The sequence below is a fragment of the Leptonychotes weddellii genome, chromosome 5 (assembly GCF_054177405.1).
Source record: "Leptonychotes weddellii isolate Sample4059 chromosome 5, ASM5417740v2, whole genome shotgun sequence".
Lineage (NCBI taxonomy): Eukaryota > Metazoa > Chordata > Mammalia > Carnivora > Phocidae > Leptonychotes > Leptonychotes weddellii.
The window spans coordinates 85,429,893-85,444,411 of record NC_138373.1 but is presented as its reverse complement, the minus strand read 5'-3'; the positions used below and the strand labels follow the sequence as shown (position 1 = coordinate 85,444,411).

Genomic DNA, 14,519 nt, shown 5'->3' with positions numbered 1-14,519 from the left:
CACATAACGTATTGATAAACTTAATAAATGCTTACGTTTTACTTATTAGTTTTATTCCACCTACGTCTGAAAAGGATTTGAGATGGCATCATTTGTCAGAAGATACTGTGCTGAATCATCTTCCATTAGCAAAGCTCTTTTCCACCTTAAATAAGGTGCTTCAATTAATGCCCTGCATGTGATAATGAGATGCTGATACAATGAAATGTTTCTATTAGCAATAATTTTGCTGCTTAGGGGGCCACCCACACCCCAGGCTTTTTCCCACTCCCCCCAGAGGAATACAGAGGAATCAGATACTTGAATAAAAAATGATACAATGGGATAAAAAAAAATCTGCTATTAAAAATCAGTCAAATCTTGGTGCAACAGTATTCACCTATTTCATATTCTTTTTTTTTAAAAGATATTTATTTATTTATTTGAGAGAGAGAGTGAGAGCAGGTGGGGGCAGAGGGAGAGGGAGAGAATCTCAAACAGACTCCGCACTGAGCATGGAGTCCAATGCGGGGCTTGATCCTAGGACCCTGAGATCGTGACCTGAGCTGAAACCAAGAGTCGGATGCTTACCTGACTGTGCCACCTAGGCACCCCTACCTATTTCATATTCTTTATTAGAATCCTTGAGCTTGCCTCTGAGTATTAGCTGTACTTCATTCTACTCCAAGGATAAGGGTTAAACCAATGGTAGCCTTAGGAAAGGTAAATTTTACTGCACTCTTGGGGTCTCTCAGGGGTTTCTCAGACTTTTATTTTTTGGCAAACACTAACACAGACATTCCTTTTTTCTTTCTCCTTCCTTTTCTCCCGTGAGGAAACTCTGGGCCCTTCAGCGAGAGTATGATACCTCATGGGCACTTGCTGAGTACCCTCTTGGTGTTGGCAGTTTTCTCTGGGCTTGTTGTCTAATCTCTGCTCTTCCTCAAAGCTATTAGTCATCATTCCTATAGCATTTATATCAACAGCAGGAAATGTGCTATTGGACACTCAGTGATTTCAAGCCACAAACCGAGACCCATGTCTATCCATTACATTGAGACTGCTGCAAAGATGGCTTTTGCATTATGCGTAGGCTGCCTTGTTTGGGGAAGAGTAGAGCAAGTTATTGCTAAATACACCTGCCTACTTTCAGAACTGTAACTTAGGTTTCTATTTTCTGAAAACTTTTTCTAAGTTTTTGTGTCAGACTGGAGTACAGTAGGTTCATTCATTCATTCATTTAATCACTATTTTCAAGCCTTTAATATGAGTTCTAAATTTAAAGAAAGTTAAGGGTTGTTCCTTGCTACAAAGATGTTTGTATGTAGGCAAATATTTCCTAGCTCTTATGTTTTAAGGACTTCTAGTGGGTCTAGGTTAGTTTAAGGTCTCAAAAAAGTCTTGTGAAAGAAAGAAAAAAATTTAAAAATTCTAAAATTCATTTTCTCTCAGTATCAACCAAGACTATTTCATAATTGCTTTTCTCACAGAGATGTATATTCAAGACTAGGAATAAATGTGAGCTCCAGTCCTCAAAGGTAATTCAGGCTTCCCAGTCCTACTCCTCTTCCATATCAGAAATGTAGAGGCAACTGACAGCCAGAGTAGACTGAGGCAACCGCCTTACCCACCAGTGATTTTCTGGGAATTGTATGAGGATTTAAAAAAAATACTCATGCAGGTTATTAATTATAAAATTATATGCAATTTCAAAATACTGTAAATAACCTAAATCCCTGCCTATAAAAGACATATTGAATAAATGAAAGTATGTCCATATAATGAAGTATCATGCAGTTATAAGAGATAATGAGGAAGATCTCTGGGCACTAATATGGAGACATTTCCAGGATGCGTAGTTAGTGAAAAATTTAAAACCTTCAAAGAGTATATATAGACTCTTTACTTTTCTGTACTTTACTCATAGTATATAGTATGCTGCATTTTGCACAAGAAAGAAGGACAAATAAGAATAAATACATATTTGCTTATTTTTATAAGAAAAGAAATATAGGAATAAGCCAGAATTAATAAAAATAATTACATATAATATGTGGATGGGAATGAATAGAAGGGATGGGGATGGAAGTCTCCCCAGAGTTACCTTCATATATAGTTTTGACTTTGGACCATGCAAATACTATATATATTTGAAAAATAAAAATTAATCAACAAGGGATGGGAAAATATCTGTGATGTTTGATACTAACATTGATGGTAAGCTGAATGATAATTGTTGTTGGTACTTTGGACTGATAGTCTACTAAAGAACAAAGAGGAAATGAAGGGGAGGCACTTAAGAGATTGATACCAACTGAATTGTATCTATTACTGGTACTTTCCCATTAAATTTATTCCTTAATTATTATTTTTCTTTCATTTCTACAACTAACAGGAAGCACTTCTTCCTCTCCCATGCTAGTAGTCTTTTTGATGAGAGAGGAAAATAAATGAAACTATTAATAGTTTTCTCTATTTTGGCAATAATTTGAGCCAATGATGTGATTTTATATCATGTATTCTCGGGAGAGGGGCATACACAATCAGTGCATACTCTTTGCCAGTTTCTGAGTCTTTACAATTATTAAAAACATACATTATAGGAAATATTACTTGCCTCCTGAGCCACATTGTTTTTTCTTTTTCTTTCTATTTACTAGAAGAACAATACCAATAGTGTGCCATTTTTTACTAATACATAACCATCTCCTTGAAGGTGTAACATGCTTTTGGAGTTAACCTTTCTGGAGGCAAGAAAGTAGTAATAATTAAAATTATTTTAAGACAATGAAACATGGCTATGATAAGGTTCAATAATTGTTCATTTATTCAACTAATGGGTTTTGCAATCACCCAAAATGTTAAGATTTTAAACTTTTCCCTATCTTCTGTTCTGGATGACTGCTTCAGCATGGTTATATATCTCTTTTATAAAACAAAGATGTAAAGATATACATTATTTAAAAGTTGGTTTGTATTGGGAGCTACTGGGTAGCTCAGTCGGTTAAGCATCCAACTCTTGATGTGGGCTCAGGTCATGATCTCAGGACCGTGAGATGGAGCCCAGCGTTGGGCTCTGTGCTGTGCGTGGAGCCTGCTTAAGATTCTCTCTCTCCCTCTCCCTCTGCCTCTACCCTGGCTCTAAAAAAAATATGTTCGTTTGTATTGGACCTGCTTTATGCAATTTTTTGGGGGGGTGGGGAAACCACAATTTTGATGATGGGTAAGGTATACCTATATAGAGTCATATTCTCAACTTTTGATCCTGGTGTTGCTGTTCACTTGAGGGAAGCAAAGTGAATCATGAGGTTTACTTTCTTTATTTGTTGTAGACTTTGTGGTCAGTTTAATAAAAATTTATTGGCACCTACTTTGTGTCTAGCACTTGAGTAATTCCTTTTACTCAATGACCTTCTACTTAAATAGGCAAAATTTCATAGAATTTCACAGAGTGCAAGCAGTCTAAGAATTACACACACGGCCTGGATAGAAAGCCAGAAGATGCCTAGAGCGATGTATAGAGTGAGCACCCTGTGTGTTTCTAATGAGAATGAAAGGAATTTGCTAAGCCTAAATAGCCTCTGTTTAGTTATAAGTCGGTGATCACGATATTAAAGAAAGTTGTACCATTACACATATGAGTGCTTTTCATCACGCAGTGACATAGTGAAAAAAAAATAACTAAGTAGAAACGTCAGTTCTCCATATCAAAAGCTAGGAAATAGAAGTGCTCCCAGCCAAAGAAGGCAAGATCTGGAATTTTTTTTTTAAATGTGGATATATAGAATAAATATGCAACCCTCCTGATAATGTTGGCTGATGAAATGAAATTCACCAACTGTAATTCTGGCACGGAGAGACACACATAGTGCCCACATGCACACACACACACGCGTGCGTGTGTGCGCACGCACATACACACACATCCTCGGCGTATCCTTAATCATTTGCTATCTTATTTACATTTCATTTGCTAGAGCAAATTCTAACATTTGAACTTTTTAAAAAATGTATTTCCATATTACTTAGGGAAAAATAGGAAATAATGTGACTGGCTTTCAAATAGCTTATTACATTCAAATACTCTCAAGATAAATTATATTAAAGGGGAAAAAAAGAAAGAAAGAAAGAAACCCTGTTCCAGCTTCCGAAACATTCTAAATGGAGACTCCTCTCTAAGTAATCAAAATTGCTTTAGTTGTGCGGAGCGGCATTAAAAGCCTTGTCCACTAATTGAGTGAAGCCGTGCTACGGGAGCAGCCTTGTCCCCTCATTAGATGATCTTGCAGGCACTGTTTGTCATTCTGGGTTGCTGGGCTCAATCTAACAGTACTGCTGGCTCAAATTAGCGGTAATTCATTATGACACAGTATGTCCTTCTGTGAAACAACAATGTGAAGCCCATGGGGCATCTGTCTGCCACTAGTTCTTCTTTATCACAGTCCTCCCACTTCAATTCAGGTGACCACCTTTGCATGAACCTTCTAACTTCTTGAGCTGCCCGGTGATTGGAGATGCACGTTGACTGAAGCATGGCATCCACTTGCCCTCCGCTACTGTTACAGAGAGAAAGGGGGTGGATGTCCAGCCACAAGCCAAGTCAGTCTGCACAAGGATGCCATGTTCTGAAGGAAGCCAAGTGTGCTTGGGTAGGTGTGAGCACGAGGACTTCTTTTTGAAGGCAGATAGCTCCCTTGTGTCACATCATGGGGGATATTAATAGAAAATACTGGGAGAGACTGTTCATAAATGTGATATAAATCCAAAGAGAATGAAACTGTTCTGATGATAAGAGTTTGGTCATTCAACACATTTGGAGGGAAATGTCATGTTTCTATGATGAGCATTGCTGTTCAAAATGTGACTTTTCTACTCATATGAGCAGGTAGAATCCTATCGCTAGGGAAAAGTTCCAGCAGTGATGCAATTGGACACTTCCTCCTGCCAACTCCAAATTGTGTGTTTGTATCAATGAGCTCATCGTGTCGATTCAGATTATTTGTTCTGTCTCTGGAAGAACGACTAAATTTAACTGATAGTGTCTAAACCATGTCTAGATTCAGCTTTTCCTCTGAAATCCTTAAATTGTCCATGGATGTAGAAAAGTTTGCATTTATTGACTGTTGACTCTACAGTGTTGGAAGTGGTGGTGCTTAGTCAGTATGAGGTACAGGACAGTTGAGCACCCACTGTTTTCCCAAGGCTGAGCCTAATTTCACTGTAGGACATCTACTCCATGCAATATGGGCCTGGTGGGATTTTAACAGCATTAAAAGCCTGCCTACTTCCAAACCATTTATCATTTGAAATTCCACAATTAGACTCATTCCTTTGGATTATATTTAAAAAAAAGAAAAGAAAAACTTTTCTTGACATAATCTGAATGCTTACATTGGTTAATCCATTACTATTAGCTATTAGTAATCATTTATTCACTTACCTAATATTTATTTCTATTAACTCTATCCAACACACCCTAATAAAATCCATCAGTTCAGCAGTAGTGCCCATTACCCCATTTTACAAAATTCTCCCATAAAATATAGATATATCTGTTTTTACATAGTGGTTCTTAATGTGTCTTGACTGAATTCCTGCTTTCTTCACCAAAGCTGCTTCATCCATATTCAGTCTTCACGACTTCAGTGAATAGCAACTCCATCCTGTTTGCTGATTCCAAACACCTGGGAGTCATCCTTTGACTTCTAGCTTTCACTCACATCCATATCCAATTCACTGGCAAATCCTATCTGCAAAAATATATATCCTGAATTTACCATTACATTTTTGGCTCAAGATAACACAAACTATTGCCTGGAATATTAAAATAGGCTCTTTAAACCTACCTTCAGTTGATTTATAACATAGCTCTGAAAATAAGTGGGGGCATTTTTAGTTGTCAAAAGGTCTGGGGATAACTACTGGCATTTAGTGGTGCTAAATGACCAACCGTGGGCTCAATGGTCAGGACAAAGAGGAGTTGCCCACCCAAAATACCAGTAGCAACTCCACTGAGAAATGCTGAGCGCATTAAAAACCTAAGTCACAGAATGTTCCACTTTTGCTCAAACCCGTTCAATGGCTGCTAATTTCTCTGAGAATAAAAGCCAGTATTATTACAATGCCTATAAGGCTTTACACAACCCATCCTTGCCCCTTCCTTACTTATCTGATCTCATTTCCTGTTAATTCTCATTCATTTACTGCATTACAGCCACTCCGAAAATAGTCACACCAGCATGCTATTCCCACCACCTGAAAAGTTCTTTCCCCAGTATGCATGCCTTACTCCTTCACCTCCCTACTCGAATGTCTTCTTTCTCAGTTACCCAGTTGCAGAGTCTCCTCTCAGATTCCTACAAACAAGCTGTTTTGTCTCCAAAGTACTGATCACCATCTAACGTATTTTGTTGTATTCTTGTCTTTCTTCACTTACCAGAGTATAAGATGCATGAGAGATTTTTGTCTGTTGTTTTGTTTGCTGTAATTATCATCTTGCTTAGATATCTGCCATATAGTAGGTGCTCAATAAGTAGTTTGACTGAATGAATTTAAGCTTATAAAAACCTTATACATTATATGTTTAAAAAAAAGAAGAAGATAGTAGGAAGGGAAAAATGAAGTGGGGGAAATCGGAGGGGGAGATGAACCATGAGAGACTATGGACTCTGAGAAACAAACTGAGGGTTCTAGAGGGGAGGGGCTGGGGTGATGGGTTAGCCTGGTGATGGGTTTTAAAGAGGGCACGTACTGAATGGAGCACTGGGTATTATATGCAAACAATGAGTCATGGAACACTACATCAAAAACTACTGATGTAATGTGTGGTGATTAAGATAACATAATAAAATTTTAAAAAACCACCTTAGGCAGTTTTCCATTAAAGAAATGAGAATTTAAAAGCCTAGAGGAATTGTCACCTGTTCTCATGAATACATTTGTTTATTCATTTACTAAGTATTAAACTCCAATTTAAGTCAGGCACTGTTCTAGATGCTAGAGGTAAAGCAATGAAGAAAATAGGTAAGGTCATAAAACTAATTTTAGAGATGGTAAGTGCTATGCAGGAAATAAAAGGAAGAAGGGGGTAGTGACAGGTGGTGGGGGGAGGCCTCCAATTCTTGTATTTTTTCCACTGTAACCTGACTAGCTCATTTCCATACTAGTAATAATTACTTTATTTGATATATTAACAAACACTTAAAATGAAGTGGGGAATTAATACATAGGTATATTTTGAAGAGGTATATGTGGTCTATTGGAGAGAAAATGGATTATGATGTCAGGCTGTCTTGGGTTCAAGTCCCAGATCTGCCACATGCTGACCATGTAACTATGGACAATTAAGTTCAACTCAGTATCCTCATTCGTTAAGTATTAATAATGCACACTTCATAGGTGGTTGTGAAGTAAGGAGCTAGTGTAGATAAGGTATCTAACACATAGTAAAATGAGTCAATAAATGGGTTTTTTTTTTTTAAAGACTTTTGGCTACTACACAGGAAATGAACCTGGATAGGAACCCCTAGAGGGCTTCTGTGTGCTGAAGAGAAAGATTAAATTATTATGAGGTCAGATTATTATGAGGTGCCAACTCAGAATCTTTGGAAAAATCCTTTCTTTCCATCACTTAAATAGCAGCATACAGTTTGTATGTAAGTCTTTTGGTTATTATAAAAGTTATGTAGTTTATTGATGAAATGTTTAGAAAATGTAGATTAGCAAAAGAAGAAAGTAAGAAATTCCTGTAATTCTAAAATTAACATTGTAACATTTTGGCATTTACCCTTTGAGTCATTTTTTTCTCCTTTGGGTCATTTTTATATCGTGTATGTGTGCATGTGTGTCCTTGGTTATATAAACCACAGAACTCTGCCTAGTAAACCAAATTAGTATTTTCGAACATTAATATTTTCAAACAAGATTTGTGTTTAGGAACTTTTGGATGCTGGAATCACAGGATTGTGTATATGGATCTGGGCTCTGCTAATTACTAAGCCTCATTTTCCTGAGCCAATTAGTAGGGAAATGATCCATAGTTTATTTAACCAATGCCCTATTGTTAGCCATTTGGACTCATTCCTTTTATATTTTATATATATATATTATATATATATAATATATAATATAAAAAAATAATTATTTCCTCAGGGTATAATCTCAGAAATAAATTTATATATGAATATGTGTAAGATTGCTGATACGTATGATCCAAATATTTGAACCACTTCCATTTGGACTCATTCCTTTTATATTTTATATATATATATATATTATATATATAATATATAATATAAAAAAATAATTATTTCCTCAGGGTATAATCTCAGAAATAAATTTATATATGAATATGTGTAAGATTGCTGATACGTATGATCCAAATATTTGAACCACTTCAACTTTCACTAACCACATATGAAAGCCTGACTTTACCATACCTTTCCAGCATGGGTTTTTATAATAAAAACTTGTGCTAATTTGGTAAAATTCATAATTGGATACTTCCATATGTATGCTAACTTACCATTTGTGGGTCCTGTGAAATGAGAAGTTCTTCAGTATTCCTTGGAGAGTTAGGAAAGACTTCATTTGAGAAGGTGAAATAATTGGGTTGAGTCTTGAGGGAGAGCAGGTAGAGAATGGCACAACATGCTCAAGTTGTCCCATGTGTAGTGTTTGGGACAGGAGCAATGAGAATAGCTGAGGAACTTACTGTAGTCAAAGTGAGAGAAGAACAAGAGTGTAGAGAAGGGCAATAGCTAGAGAAATGGAGGGGAAGGAACAGATTTTATAGATATTTAAGAGATGGGATTAGCATGGTTCAATGGTTAATTAGCTGTGGAAGGTGAGGGAGAGGAAACTCCCTTCAGTCTTATAAGGACTTTTTGATCAAAGAGTTCTAATTTTATATAAATCACTCCTTTGTTCAACATCTTGAGTTCAGTTAAATTAAAAAAAAAAACAAATTACAGTAAAGACTATCCCTATTTACATAGTAGATGTAGGTAGGCAACCGTTGTTTTGTATTTCGGCATGCTGCATTACCCATACACGTCCTTTCCTTTGGGAGAACTGCTTCTTCATTCTCCGCCCATTGCAAAGGTACATAGTATAGTCGAGATAGTCATAGAACTGCAGGCCATTATAAGTGATAGGAAAAGTCCTCATTTTTCCAGTATGCATCTAGGAGTAATCTTCACTTACAACATTTTGTCTTCCCATTGAATGGTAACTAAAATTTAATTAAAATACCTGTACAGGGGCGGCTGGGTGGCTCAGTCGTTAAGCGTCTGCCTTCGGCTCAGGTCATGATCCCAGGGTCCTGGGATCGAGCCCTGCATCGGGCTCCCTGCTCGGCGGGAAGCCTGCTTCTCCCTCTCCCACTCCCACTGCTTGTGTTCCCTCTCTCGCTGTCTCTCTCTGTGTCAAATAAATAAATAAAATAAATAAAATCTTAAAAAAAATAATAAGAATAAAAATAAAATATCTGTACATTCTTGCTATGGCACAAAAGATTATAATAAGAGTAATAAGATGATATAACCCTGACTATCTACAGTAATACTCAGTGGTACTCAATGTACTAGAACCTCTTGCACTTGACATGCATTAACTCATTTAATACTACTAACCACCCTAAGGCACACATTATTATCATTCCCATTTAAAAGATGAGAAAATGAAGGAACCAAGACATAAAGTAACTTTCCAGTGGTCATGAATAAGTGCTGGAGCTAGGATAGCCAGACTTAACAAATTCTCAATAGAGGAATTGTGGTATTTTTATTCATTATCTTAAGGAATGATACTAAGAAGTAACCATCTTTTCTATAATGTTCAGCTTTACTTGCAGTTACTCAGAATTTCCTGGGAACAAATTAAGATTATTGATCTTCTGTTTTTTTACTTAATAATTGCTTAATTAGCTTGCTAGTCAACTACATAATACTATTTCCATTTGGTGATAGTGATGATGCTCTATTATGTATATCTGGTAGGGATCACCTCACATCTTATTTTATCACTATAAATTCCTACTTAATTTTTCACCTTAATTAATTTATTTATACACATTATAATATCTGCTGTACTATTAATTTCTGAAGTGCAGAATCCATGTGTGATTAATCTTACTAGCCTTCAGAGTAAACCAAAAAAGAGAAATTAATGTTGATTTTTGGGTTCTGTAAACTCATTAGTTCAATTAATTATCACCTTAAAGATGAGGAAGCTAAGGTTGAGAAAGGTTTTGCCACCTATAAGTCGAGCCCTGAACTCATAGTCAATTCTGGATCATCCCAAAACACATGTGCTATTTATCTCTGTATTTTACTTTATAACATAATCAATATCTGATGATAAGTACTCAGTAACTTTTTGTGGAATAGATGAGAGAATAGATGGCTGTTATTCAGCAAATCCCCAATTTAAGTTAAAGCAATGTGTGCACCCACTTTAGAGAAGGGAAGGGAGCCTTATTTAAATTTCAATAGCAGAAAATATACATGAATAGTCAAACATGTATTAAATAAAGGGATTAGCCACTGTAGGTTGTATAACTGGAATGGATCAAGCTGCTTAATCATATCACTCTTACCATTATGAAATTAAGTAAATGTGAAATGGTCTTACAGGATAATGTAGCCTCTATTTTTTAATGAATTCATATTAAAATTAAAAGTTAAATAGGTAGTATTGGGAAAGTTCAATTTTATGTCACTGAAATCTGATATTTTTAAAGTATATGTTTCCTCGTATACTTACCTAGTTTTGTTTGGCAGCTAAAGTTTTATAACAGTCATTCTTAAATGGAGAATTCTGAGATCCTTAAGTATCTATGTGATTTCCAACTTTTAACGAATTGTATTCTGAACTATTGCCATAGTTTGGATTAATAAATTTTTCCCTTCACTATCAGTGCTGATAAAGTAACAATTATACTTGGATTGTATTATAATACTTGAACTCTATTGAAAGACTAATCTCTGACGACTAGTTTAAAAGTAGAATATCTTCCTATTATTTTATTGTTGGTATTTAAACTTGGCCTGCCATTAATGTTATCTGTCAAGAAATAGTCTATCAAAATATAAAATTTCTTTTGTATTATCTTAACATGTTTAGATTTTTCAAGGCAGATGGGGGTACTTTTCCATTTAAAAATGGGAACAAAATTATATTAATGTGTCTTTGTTTTGTACTATGTAGTTTGTAAAAAACTGTTTTGTTGAGTTATAGTTTATATACTTTACAACCTACTCATTTAAAGCGTGCAATTCAGTGTTTTTTAGTAAATCAAGGAGTTGTTCAATATCATCACAATATAATTTGAGAACATTTTAATCTGACAAAAACTCCATACTCATTAGTAGTCAACCCCCACTCCAAATTTGCTTCCTCTGTAACTCTAGGTAACCACTAATATGTCTCTATGTCTCTATAGATTTACCTATTCAGAGCATTTCTTATAAATGGAATCATACAATAGATAGTCTTTTGTTACCGGCTTCTTTCTTTTGGTATCTTTTCAAGGTTCATCCATGTTTTAACATGTAGTTTATTCCTTTTTATGGCTGAATAATATTCCATTGTATGGATATACCTAAATTTTGTTTATTCATTCATCAGTTGATGGACATTTAAGTTGTTGCCTCATTTGGCTCTTATAAATAATGCTGCTATAAACATTCATGTACAAGTATTTATATAGACAGACATTTTTCATTTCTTTTGTGTCTGTATTTGGGGTGAAATTGCTGGGTCATATGGTAACTCTATAGTTAACCTTTCAGGAACTGCCAAACTATTTTCCAAAGCACCTGCAGAATTTCACATTCTTACATTTGATGTACATTTGATGTACAATCTCTCTACAATCTCATCAGCACTTATTATTACCTATCTTTTTTTATTAGTCATCTTAGTGGATGTGAAGTGGTATATCATTGTGGTCTTGGCTTGCATTTTCCTAATGGCTAAATGATGTTATTATCTTTCATGTGTTAATTGGCCATTTATATATCTTCTCTGGGGAAATGCCTATTCAGATTCTTTGCCCATTTTTAATTGGGTTGCTTAACTTTTTATTATAGAGTTGAAAGAGTTCTTTATATATTCTGGATATAAGTCCTTATTAGATGTATGATTTGCAAATATTTTCTCCTATTCTATAGGTTGCCTTTTTACTTTATTTATAGGTAGGGGTCCAATTCTGTTCTTTTGCATATGGATATCCAGTTTTCCCCAAACCATTTGTTGAAAAGACTATTGTGTTCCAATAGTAATTCTCAGATGTCAACTGGGTGTCCTATCATTCAGTTCAATCTGGCACTATCTGGAATTAGCATCAGATCCCAGAAATTAAAGAGTAAGGTCCCCAATGACTGTCCTTACTTCAGAAGGTAACTGCAAGTGGGGTCCCCAGGCAATGGGTACTTCTGCCTGGCAGAATTGGCTACAAAATTGGGAGTTCTCATGACACTCCTTCAGCTTCAGTAATTCACGAGGATGACTCATCAAACTCATGAAACTGCTATACTTATTATTAATGTTTTATTATAAAGGCTTCAAATGAATAGCCCAGATAAAGAAATACATAGGACAAATCTGGAAGTGTCTCGAGCACAGGAGTTTGCTTTTGTGGAGTCAGGGTGTACCACCCCCTCATATATCAATATGTTCACCAACCAGGAAGCTCTCTGAGTCTCATTGTTTTAGAGCTTCTCTTGAGGTTTCATTACATAGGCATGATTGATTAAATCATTAACCTTGTGATTAAACTCAATCTCCAGCCCCTCTCCTCTCCTCAGAGTCTGGGATGGTAGGGTCCTGAAAAGTTCCAGTCCTCAAATCACATGATTGCTTTTTTTCACAACCTCTCCCATCCTGCAGCTATCTAGGGGCTCTGTTATGAGTCAAGTCATAGCGTAACAAAGGCATATCTATCACTCAGTGAATTCCAAAAGTTTTTGAAGCTCTGTGGCAGGAAACAGGAAGGTAGACCAGATTTCTTTTTCTTTCTTTTCTCTTTCCCTTTCGTTCTCTCTCCCTTTCTTTCTTCCTTCTTTCCTTCCTTCCTAATAGTGTTTTCAGTGAATTCCTTTAGATTTTCTAAATAAAAATAGTATTATCTATAAATAGATGGTTTTATTTCTTCCTTTTCAATCTGGATTTTTTTTATTTCTTTTTCTTTATTAACAACCCTGGCTGTAATCTCCACTACAATGCTGAATAGAAGTGGTATGAGTGTACATCCTTGTTTTATTCCTGATCTGGGGGGAAACCAGTCAGTCTTTTACCATTAAGTATGATAGTTGTAGGTTTTTTTGTAGATGCTCTCTGTATTAGATTAAGGAAGTTTTCTTCTATTGCTAGGTTATTGAGTGTTTTTATCATGAAAAGGTATTGAACTTTTGTCAGATGTTATTCACATCTATTGAATGATTGTATGATTTTATATTTTATTAATATAGTATGTTCCATTATTTGATATTTAAGTGTTAAACCAATTTTATATTCCTAGGATAAATCCCAGCAGGTCTTGGTGTATTATTTCTTTTTACTGTTTTATATACTTTAAAAGAATTTAGGTACTCCAGAAGTCACCCAAAATTATTGAGGCTTTTAAAAATGAAAAGTCTTTATAAACTAATAATCAAAAGTTATGCAAGTAGTCTGGGCCTAGATCACCTCCAAACCTGTGATTATAGTATGTAAGACCAATATTCTAGAAGTAGAATTCTATTTTCCTAAAAGTATCATTTTTAAGTCTTTTTTTTTTTTTTAAAGATTTTATTTATTTATTTTAGAGACACAGCACAAGAGGGGGGAGCGGGAGAGGGAGAAGCAGACTCCCTGCCGAGCAGGGAGCCCGATGCGGGACTCGATCCAGGGACTCCAGGATCATGACCTGAGCCGAAGGCAGTTGCTTAACCAACTGAGCCACCCAGGCGCCCACATTTTTAAGTCTTTTTAAAATACCAACTACATAATCCAGTTAATGACACAGGTAACTCCACCATCCCAGGGCATAAAATTTATATAATTTATATTTATACTATTTAATAATCATGTTGCAGTGTCACAAAAATCATGAACACATGTTTAAACATTTTGAAACGATAGAACTAAACATTTTGGGGACCAAAGCTTAAAAAGGTAGAATAGGTGATGAACTTATCCTTATAAAAATTATTCTACATCTGTAAGGAAATAATAAAATCATGATAAAAGAGTTGTACGTATTGATTTTGGGGGGTTTCTGAATTCATGACAAAATGAAATGAAACCATTTTATAGATCAAGAAAATAAGCTTCCACAAGGGTTGATAAATTTCCAAAGACATATAGCTCTTCTGTCATAGGACCAATGATTAAACCATGGTCTTTGAGTCACCTAGGTGGCTCAGTCAGTTTAGCATCGGACTCCTGATTTTAGCTCAGGTTATGACCTCAAGGTTGTGAGATGGAGCCCTACTGTGCACTGGGCATGGAGCCTGCTTAAGATTCTCTCTCTCCCTCTCCTTCTGCCCCTCCCCCCT

General features: G+C 35.7%; 1 protein-coding gene across 13 annotated transcripts in view; it reads left to right on the top strand.

Annotated features, from left to right (window-relative positions):
• Positions 1–14,519, top strand: part of SOX5 (SRY-box transcription factor 5) — a 993,366-nt gene that overhangs the window by 318,583 nt on the left and 660,264 nt on the right. The window lies entirely within an intron of this gene.